The following is a 10572-nucleotide window of genomic DNA, read 5'->3' as shown; positions in this document are numbered from 1 at the left end:
GAATGCGAAGCGGCTGAGCACTTTTCATAGAAATGAATGGGGACGCCATCTTGGAAGACAGAAGTAGCTATCTCTATTACAGTTTCTTTCAATCGCTAACAAGCGCTTACCCATACTTCGGATACTTTTTCTAAACTCTTAACACAGACTGACACCTACAAAACACAATTGGCCAAATGGATAATTTTCTTCTCAAAAACACATTTTGTTAAATATATACTAATTCTCCATTTCAAGACAGAACACATGTTTCTTTGCACTCACTGACTTTACCAAAACACTGGAAATCTGACTCAAAATGAATTTATTCTGTCAAAGAATAACACTTGTTTTCACTTCACAAGGTACATGCAATCAATCAAAGTACACCAGGTTTCAAAATACTGGCTATTGTTGACATTATAAAAACTGCATAGACTTATGTTCAGGTATTTGCATGCAAAACATGCAATCCACCTTTTACACTACATTTCTTGGTTAGGAACTGTATGTCCACATGTACAATAATGTTCACATTCAAACACATTTCAGTAAAAAGCAAATCAGTTTTTTTCCCTTACTGTTTACTAAAGGAAGTACAGTAGAAACACAGTATACAGTAATAGAACAGAAAAAGTTTTACAGTAATGCTTACAGTGAACAAAATATTGGTTTGTTGAAAGATGCGTATAATGGAGGCAACCGTTGACCGCCTCAACTTGGGTTGCACTCTTTCACCAGCCTCTCTTAGTGAAAGACCGTGGTTGATTACATGGTCAATGATAGTGGCACAAAGTTCATCACTGACTACTGTTCTTGCAGCCCTTGGAATTCCACCACCACACATTCTTACACCTCTACCTTGCCCTCTCCTTGGGCCTGCTCTTCTCCCCAGCCCTGCTCCTCTCACTGCCCCTGCACCTCCTTCTGCATCTCTCACTGCTTCTGCACCTCTCCCTCCATCTCTCACTGGGCCTGCTCTTCTCCCTGGGCCCCTTGCTCTTCCTCGTCCAGACATTACAGTGTTTGTATTTTTCTGTTTCTGTTTCCAAAAACATCACTTCTCAAAGTCCTTCTTTTATAGTAATTGAAGGAAATAACCCCTGCCACTGAGTCTAAGCCAGACTGCAATCAGCTGTGGTTGGCCCACTTTACCCAACATAAATCAGCTGTGTGTCAATTTTTCAATTGTCTTTTTTTTTTCTCAGCTGAGATATGTTGTTTTTGAACTAATATCATTGCAGAAGCAGATGTTTTTGTACTGTATCTAAGGTTTGGATAATTGTTTTTGCTATTGTGGGATGTTGTGTGTTAACATTCGTAAATACTACACAAACAATCCATCATTTTGTTGGGAGGTATAGCTTGTCTGTTAACCCTTGTGTTATCTTCGGGTCATTCTGACCCATCAGTCATTGTGACCCACCTTCGTATTGCGACAAATTTACCTCATACAAAAACAAAGTGAAGCATTTTCTTTTAACTGTCGGGCTGTCTTAGACCCCCCACATTGGAATGGTTAAAAGAAAATTATTTTTATTTGTTTTTGTATTGGGTAAAATTGGGTAAACACAACGATGGTTCGTTATGAACCTTTGGGTCATGTGACCCGAAGGCAGCACGAGGGTTAAGAAAATGTAAGCGTTGTGGAAATGTCTGCATATTGTGTGAAAATGACATGAAATATGTGAATTGTATGGCCAAAAAAGACTGATGCTGTGCTAATTGTGTTTAGTGTTTTGAAAATGTGGCAACTGTTTGGACAAATGCTTGTCAGCGACTGAAAAAAACTGTAATATGGGGGGTCAGTTGGCTGAGCGGTTAGGGAGTCGGGCTATTAATCAGAAGGTTGTTGGTTTGATTCCCGGCTGTGCCAAATGACGTTGTGTCCTTGGGCAAGGCACTTCACCCTACTTGCCTCGGGGGGAATGTCCCTGTACTTACTGTAAGTCGCTCTGGATAAGAGCGTCTGCTAAATGACTAAATGTAAATGTAATATATAAGTCTATGACCAGACTCCCACCCAGACCCCCACCCCTCGCCCCCTGGATTGAGGCAACGGCCCCGGTGGATGTAGGTGGTATTGCATTTCCGGTTAGGTACCCAGCTCGTCCGGTCGTTTTTATTCTATTAACTCCAGTCAACATATCCAAAACTATCTCCCCCAATCATTTTTGTTCGATTCTCGAACCTGGCTCATACTACTAGCTTTTTCATCAATTTTCTTTCCCGATCTTTGCATTTTTAAACCAATCCAAAATGGGTAAACGAGCACCCCATTTATTTGCTTACGTCAAGAAAAGTTGCCTGGAAATGTGCTCGCGGATACGAACAAGGCCCGAGCACAAAAGTTAATATTAGCTGATTGCTGATTTACCTGAGCTGAATGAGCACAAGGAGAAAGGGCTTCATGATCTACAGTTGCCTGCCTTAGCTGTAGCCAGTTATAGAAATGTTTGCACACATACATGACGGTTGTTTGTAGAGTTTATTTCCGTTATTTTAAAGCAGATTTAACCATTTTGTAATGAACGTTATTATGTTCATGGCATGACAAACGTAATTATAGCCTAATATAATAAGTGATATCGTGGCATGTTAAGGCATGTTAATCGTGGCATTATAGATTGTTGACGTCCTCCAGAGCAAAGACAAAGATGAATAAATCATGTCTGATAACCACAATATTGTCATGGTTATGTAACGTTATGTCATTTAACACCACAATGATGGCATTAACAATAACTGTAAGCTAGTAATAGTAAAGCAACACTCATAATCATTATAATAGTAACATATTTATAGGCTTATTTAATTTGCTTGCTTTGCCGAGCTAGAACAACGGAGCCAGATATTCTAACCCTAACCCTAAAAAGACAAAGCAAAAAAAACAATGTATAGGCTATTTGGTGAGTATGAGTCATATGTGGAACGTATGTTACATCTAGAATAGGCCTATATTTCTAAAAACCTAGTGAAAGGAATACTATACAGTAATAATAGCATTGATTTTCGTAAAGTTCACATGATGTAGGCTATCTGCATCTTGATCGGCCTGTACCCCATTAACTCCAATGCAATGCCTTAGCTCACACGCTCGCAACTGGTTGTCACAAAGTATGTGGTGTATAGCTAGTTGCAAGCGTGCACGAGTCTTGGAGCTAGGAAAAAGGCGAGCCACTGTTCTACCAGAGAATGTCTAATATAGGGAGAACTGCCATTGTCGGGGAAACGTCCGGGTTCTGAACTGGTTGCAGTTCCACTCAACCATATGAAAGGGAGTCAGGTGGCTGAGCGGTTAGGGAATCGGGCTAGTAATCTGAAGGTTGCCAGTTCGATTCCCAACCGTGCAAAATGACGTGTCCTTGGGCAAGGCACTTCACTCTACTTGCCTCGGGGGAATGTCCCTGTACTTACTGTAAGTCGCTCTGGATAAGAACGTCTGCTAAATGACTAAATGTAAATATGAAGGCACGAGCGAGTGCAGAGTGAACGGAGGTCTATGGAGTTATACCCCTCAAAATCCACTTTTCTCAGGATATAATTTTTTGTCTAGTCATTTGAATTCTGAATTCGAAAGGGGAGGCAAAAAAACAGCTGGGTGTTAGATTTTCGCCTTTCTGTTCTAAAAAGCCGTTTAAAATGTCAATAACGTCATACACATCGTACGACCATAGATACTACTTTACGGCAAGCTCTGGTCACTTCCTTTTTTCTCTCGAGGCATCGACAACACAGCTGACAGGTTAGGCTCTCCCTATCAATACACATGCTAGAAAGAGTTTTGGCATGCTAATGTTGTTGCTAACGAGGCTAATGCTCTGACATTCTGATTCCGCTTCGGATGCCATCAAGCTGGATCTCTGGTCGTAGTCAGTCCTTCACTAACCTATCAGCATTCATTAGCAGAATGCTAGCGTGTTATGGGCAACAACGACTCACCCTGTAAGAAATCGAAAGGACAAAAGTACTCGTTCATTCAACTTTCGACCTATAATCCATATTGAACATGCAAAAACTACAATCAAATCTGAGATTTCTCAACGACAATCAGGCGAAAGAGACAAATGTATCCGTTTAGCTCCATAGACTCCCATTCAGCATGCACTCGCTCGCGATCACCCGCAGTGGAACTCTGGTGGAACTGCAACCAAATTCGGTACAATGGGGCTTAATAGGGAGTGGACAGGCTCTCCTTAACCCTCGTGCTGCCTTCGGGTCACATGACCCAAAGGTTCATAACGAACCATCGTTGTGTTTACCCAATTTTACCCAATACAAAAACAAATAAAAATAATTATCTTTTAACCTTCGCAATGTGGAGGGTCTGAGACAGCCCAACAGTTAAAAGAAAATGCTTCACTTTGTTTTTGTATGCAGTAAAGTTGTCGCAATACGACGGTGGGTCACAATGACTGATGGGTCAGAATGACCCGAAGAGAACACAAGGGTTAAACAGGCTCTGGTTCTACGCTAGACCGGAACTGGAAAGATGGCGCGGTCCAGTGTTGCCAGGTCCGCGGTTTTCCCGCGGAATTGGGCTACCTTTGAAGTGTTGCCGCAGGTTGAATTTTTTTGTGCGCTGGTTCGGGTACACCTATTTTGCATGCAAATTACATGAATATCTTTAAATAAAAATCCATATTTTAACCCTTGTGCTGCCTTCGGGTCACATGACCCAAAGGTTCATAACGAACCATCGTTATGTTTACCCAATTTTACCCAATACAAAAACAAATAAAAATAATTTTCTTTTAACCTTCGCAATGTGGGGGGGGTCTGAGACAGCCCAACGGTTAAAAGAAAATGCTTCACTTTGTTTTTGTATGCGGTAAAGTTGTCGCAATACGACGGTGGGTCACAATGACTGATGGGTCAGAATGACCCGAAGATAACACAAGGGTTAAATGAAATAATGTATTTATACCCAAATCCTACCAAACTGACTCCAGATCAGCACGTACAAGCCCACATACACACACGCACTGTGCGTGTGCACACGTGCCTAATGCTCTCAGTCTCCTGAGAAAACCTCCTGAAATTGCTTTTAATGCTGGCACACTAAACATTTGGTGTTACTTTGTAGATATTACAATACATTTGGCAATGATAGCAATGCTGTGGCCATTGGGCTGGTTTTGTCACACAGACCTGGAAACCCTGGCGCGGTCCATTTAGCTCTCTCGCTTGCCTCACTTAGGTGGTGGGCCGAGCCCGCGTACCTGCTTTATTTTTTTTAAATGACCTGTCCCCGTCGATGGAGGAGCTGGATTTTTGATATTATCAACGTTGTTTGTTTCTTAAAACATTTTCATTTGTTGGCACATCCAATTCTTGCAAATTTTTTCTGTAGCTTAGTTCAAAGTTAGCAACTTTATCAGGCAATCGTCTCAACTACCTAACTCTCCAACCAACCAGAACTTGTGTATCATCTTGTTAGCTAATCGAATGGTTCGTAACAGGATCAGCTGATAGTAAAAACAATTTCATTTTTCATTTTTTTACATCAGTGGCGGTGATTAAAACTGTTGGGCACTCACTGACCTGGAGATTTAGCTGGCTGAGCTCAGGATAGCCAAAAAACACAAAGAAATATGAGAACATTATTGAGACGTTTTTATACAACGAATACCATAATATGTAGCATGTTGAAAGTGTTTATGTAGTCTTGGCTCTTCCTCTTGTGTTTAGTGGAGACTTAAAATCGACACTGGCTGACCCTGAATGGGGTAGCCCTTGCAAGTGATCCCCAAAAACCCTGTAAAAGTAATGTGTTCCAGGTAGAGGGTGTAAGCTGTCTTGTGTCTACCTCTTGTTGAGTGTACTGTAGACTGAGCTGGCTGGTGAAGGGACCCTGAGCTGACTGGAGATGGTAGACTGAGCTGGCTGAAGATGGGAGACTGAGCTGACTGGAGATAGTAGACTGAACTGGCTGGTGAAGGGACCTCGAGCTGACTTGAGATGGTAGACTGAGCTGGCTGGTGAAGGGACATCGAGCTGACTTGAGGTGGTAGACTGAGCTGGCTGGTGATGGGACCCTGAGCTGACTGGAGATGGTAGACTGAGCTGGCTGGTGATGGGAGACTGAGCTGTGTCAACATAATCAAACGAGCGATAGGTCTAGGTCTGCTCTAAAAGTTATTTCCCGACCTTTAACCTTCGTCATTGTCTTTCTTTCTCTGTCCTTAAACATCTAAAGATTATGTTTTTTAATCTCTTCACTCTATAGCCTTTATTGTACAAAAAACATGGGAGCAGACACTGATGACTAGAAGGGCATGGTATTCCACATCAGATTATAGGTCTTCTTTGTCCTGCCCATCCTCTCCTCCACCCTGCCCGTCCTGTCTGTGCTTTTAATAAGCATGCTATGTCTGTTCTAATTTTCAAATAAAATATGGTGCACTTAAGATTGTAACAGCAAAATTGATTTTGCAGTAGATTATTTGTATACACTGACCCCACTGTACATCTTGCCATACAAAATACAGAAAACCTTCTCCAGAGCTGCATTTTCACTCTTACGTGCTTTAGCTATATTTGTTGTGTTGGTGAAGTTACTGTAACACCCCTGTGAAATCCAGCATTCTAGCATAATGGTTCTGAGGTGCTGAATTTAAGTTGAATCTTTCCACTGCTTTTTCTGCAAGAATGCTTTCCTTGCTGTCAATTTTGCAATTGCAATGGACTCTGAACAAACTTGGACAAACTAGCTTCAGTAAATGGGTAGATTAAATCTTTTGGTTTGCTACCTACAAGCATACAGCATGATTGAAACTACTCGTGGCCTTGAATACACTGCTAGCAAGACAATTAATTGTGCACATGCGCGTATTATGCTAATGAGGTTCGTTTTCCAAGTGTGCAGAGATGTCAATATGTATTGATAAGTGTTACAGATGTAGTACACTCTTGACCAATTATAATTGGGTGTGCTCAAGCCTTCGGCGAGAGCACAACCTTTGTTCTCTCACATATATATTATTATTGGGTGTGCTCAAGCCTTCGGCGAGAGCACAACCTTTGTTCTCTCACATATATATTATTATTATTATTTTTATTATTATTTTTGCCCCCCTAAAACTCAGTCAATATTTGGCCTACATAGACAACGTAGGTGTCAAAAGTTTCGTCTGGGTAGCGATTGAGTTGCTTCTATTGGAATTTACGTTCCGTTGCATGGTTTAAGTTTATGTTTTTGTGGCGAAAAGTGAAGCTAACGGTGGCTAATTTGCTAGCCACAGTCACTGACGTTACGTCAGTGACGTTACGTTCACGAAAACACGCGTGACTACCTTTGCCAGAACATTCGTTTAGCATCTGTTAACTTGGGGGATAACTAGGCTAACTATAGCTTTATTGCAAGGCAGCTGCAGAAACGCCACAAGAAAAGAGGCCAAGGTGATAACTATTTACTCATTTTACTTTGTGATATGACACACAATTGTGATGTGTAATGTACAATATAAGCTGATATTATTAAGGAAGTACATCTACTTTCGGAAACAGTAGTCTACTATTTCACTGAAGTATTAGCATCATGACATTAGCCTGTGTTGCCCGGGCAACACATACTACAGTGGTGTATGATGTAGCGTTATCTGTTTTCAATCGTTAAAATAAACATTCCTCACATATACATTTTCGTTGTAGGATTTATTCTGACATTAGAAAACGATTTGTTGGTGAAATTACCATTACCTGTGGTTTCAAACCAGTGTAGCTCACTGCAACGCTGTAGCTTACGCGAGACACACTACTGTACAAAAACATCTACACTAAACAGCAGTTTAGGAAGTCAAACGGCGACAGAACGTTGTTCGGTTCTAAAGAATGTATAATACATTACAACACATATTCTAGAACTGTAATCACCAGCTGCATATCAGGCACGGCACTAACTATGATCCCAGTTATTAATATGTGTGGCATTTTAATCACTGAATGCATCACGGGCACTGTGCACGAGTGAATATAACAACAGGATTTATGAAGGAGGCATGTCTTAAAGTTATGTATTGTGCTTATTAAAGTTATGCATTGTGCTTATTAAAGTTATGAAACTTAGAAGTGTGCTCAGGCTTAAACATTGGGTCTCACACTGAGTGTGGGAAGCAGGCTGTTCTTTGTGTCTCTATCTTTTCATTTTCAGAAACAACCTTGAATCTGGGTGGAGATGGCACCCGAGCAGGTGGGACGCGGAGGCAAGAACAACTCCCTGATGCACGAGAGAACAAGCTCAACCCTCTTTTCATCTTTCTGTTTTAGTTGCACTGTATATTATATGCTGGGGCAGGGAAAGATAGCCAGTTGGACTTCGTGAACCAGCCCAAACTCTGTTGCGGGTAGGGAAACTTAGACAACTCCAGAGCTCTGTACTTGTTGATTTACATTTACATTTACATTTATTCATTTAGCAGACGCTTTTATCCAAAGCGACTTCCAAGAGAGAGCTTTACAAAGTGCATAGGTCACTGATCATAACAACAAGATAGCCAAAAAACATTGCGAGTAGCCAAAACATGAAGCACACATTGTGAACAACCAAAGTAAGTGCCAAAGGGAAGAACCATAAGAGCATGTAGTTAAACAAGTCACAACCAAACAACATGAACAGCTATAAGTGCAAGTGTACCTGTGGGAAAAAGCAAGCAACAGTAATAAAACAATATATCACAGCGAGAACCAAAAATTTAAATCAGTTACCACTAACCACAAGAGCAACAAGTCTCTAAGCAAGAGTCATTGTGATCCTTGAGGAAACTAACATCGGGTCAAGCGAACCGTTCCTAAGTACCGTTGTACTCCCGGAACAAGTGCGTCTTGATTTCCAACTGCTGCATTAAAGCTGATATTATCGGACCTCTGCGACTCCAGACCACTCTTTCTAGAACACAGATTTGTGTCATAGAATACCATCATTACATATTGGAATAGACACAAAGATTTTGAATCCTTCAACTGGTGACCCCGACGCTGAAAAGAGGGAGTCCAGAGGGTTCCGGCCCGACCGACGGATCGGGGGAGAGACCCATACACCGGTGCGAGGAGACAGACGTAATCGTCAGAGGCCTCAACATAAAAAAAAGGTAAGCAGACACCTGTTAATTCAAAGTACTGCTATTCGGAACTGAGAACCAAATTTAGACGATTACTATGTTTCATCGTACCTAGTCAAACCAACAGTGGTGGGAAATCAACCGTTTTTGTGTTTTGTCTTGTCCAAGGGGAGGTTAGAGTCCTCTCCAGGGGTTAGAGTCCCTAAATTCGTTGTCTTGTCCAAGGGGAGGTTAGAGTCCTCTCCAGGGGTTAGAGTCCCTAAATTCGTTGTCTTGTCCAAGGGGAGGTTAGAGTCCTCTCCAGGGGTTAGAGTCCCTAAATTCGTTGTCTTGTCCAAGGGGAGGTTAGAGTCCTCTCCAGGGGTTAGAGTCCCTAAATTCGTTGTCCTTATCCAAGGGGAGGTTAGAGTCCTCTCCAGGGGTTAGAGTCCCTAAACTCGTCCTTGTCCAAGGGGAGGTTAGAGTCCTCTCCAGGGGTTAGAGTCCCTAAACTCGTTGTCCTTGTCCAAGGGGAGGTTAGAGTCCTCTCCAGGGGTTAGAGTCCCTAAATTCGTTGTCTTGTCCAAGGGGAGGTTAGAGTCCTCTCCAGGGGTTAGAGTCCCTAAACTCGTTGTCCTTGTCCAAGGGGAGGTTAGAGTCCTCTCCAGGGGTTAGAGTCCCTAAATTCGTTGTCTTGTCCAAGGGGAGGTTAGAGTCCTCTCCAGGGGTTAGAGTCCCTAAATTCGTTGTCCTTGTCCAAGGGGAGGTTAGAGTCCTCTCCAGGGGTTAGAGTCCCTGAACTTGTTGTCCTTGTCCAAGGGGAGGTTAGAGTCCTCTCCAGGGGTTAGAGTCCCTAAATTCGTTGTCTTGTCCAAGGGGAGGTTAGAGTCCTCTCCAGGGGTTAGAGTCCCTAAATTCGTTGTCTTGTCCAAGGGGAGGTTAGAGTCCTCTCCAGGGGTTAGAGTCCCTAAACTCGTTGTCTTGTCCAAGGGGAGGTTAGAGTCCTCTCCAGGGGTTAGAGTCCCTAAATTCGTTGTCTTGTCCAAGGGGAGGTTAGAGTCCTCTCCAGGGGTTAGAGTCCCTAAATTCGTTGTCTTGTCCAAGGGGAGGTTAGAGTCCTCTCCAGGGGTTAGAGTCCCTAAACTCGTTGTCCTTGTCCAAGGGGAGGTTAGAGTCCTCTCCAGGGGTTAGAGTCCCTAAATTCGTTGTCCTTATCCAAGGGGAGGTTAGAGTCCTCTCCAGGGGTTAGAGTCCCTAAACTCGTCCTTGTCCAAGGGGAGGTTAGAGTCCTCTCCAGGGGTTAGAGTCCCTAAACTCGTTGTCCTTGTCCAAGGGGAGGTTAGAGTCCTCTCCAGGGGTTAGAGTCCCTAAATTCGTTGTCTTGTCCAAGGGGAGGTTAGAGTCCTCTCCAGGGGTTAGAGTCCCTAAACTCGTTGTCCTTGTCCAAGGGGAGGTTAGAGTCCTCTCCAGGGGTTAGAGTCCCTAAATTCGTTGTCTTGTCCAAGGGGAGGTTAGAGTCCTCTCCAGGGGTTAGAGTCCCTAAATTCGTTGTCCT

Source organism: Osmerus mordax, chromosome 10 (assembly GCF_038355195.1).
Source record: "Osmerus mordax isolate fOsmMor3 chromosome 10, fOsmMor3.pri, whole genome shotgun sequence".
In the NCBI taxonomy this organism is placed as follows: Eukaryota; Metazoa; Chordata; class Actinopteri; order Osmeriformes; family Osmeridae; genus Osmerus; species Osmerus mordax.
The sequence above is the reverse complement of the archived record's forward strand: the minus strand, read 5'-3'. Positions refer to the sequence as shown.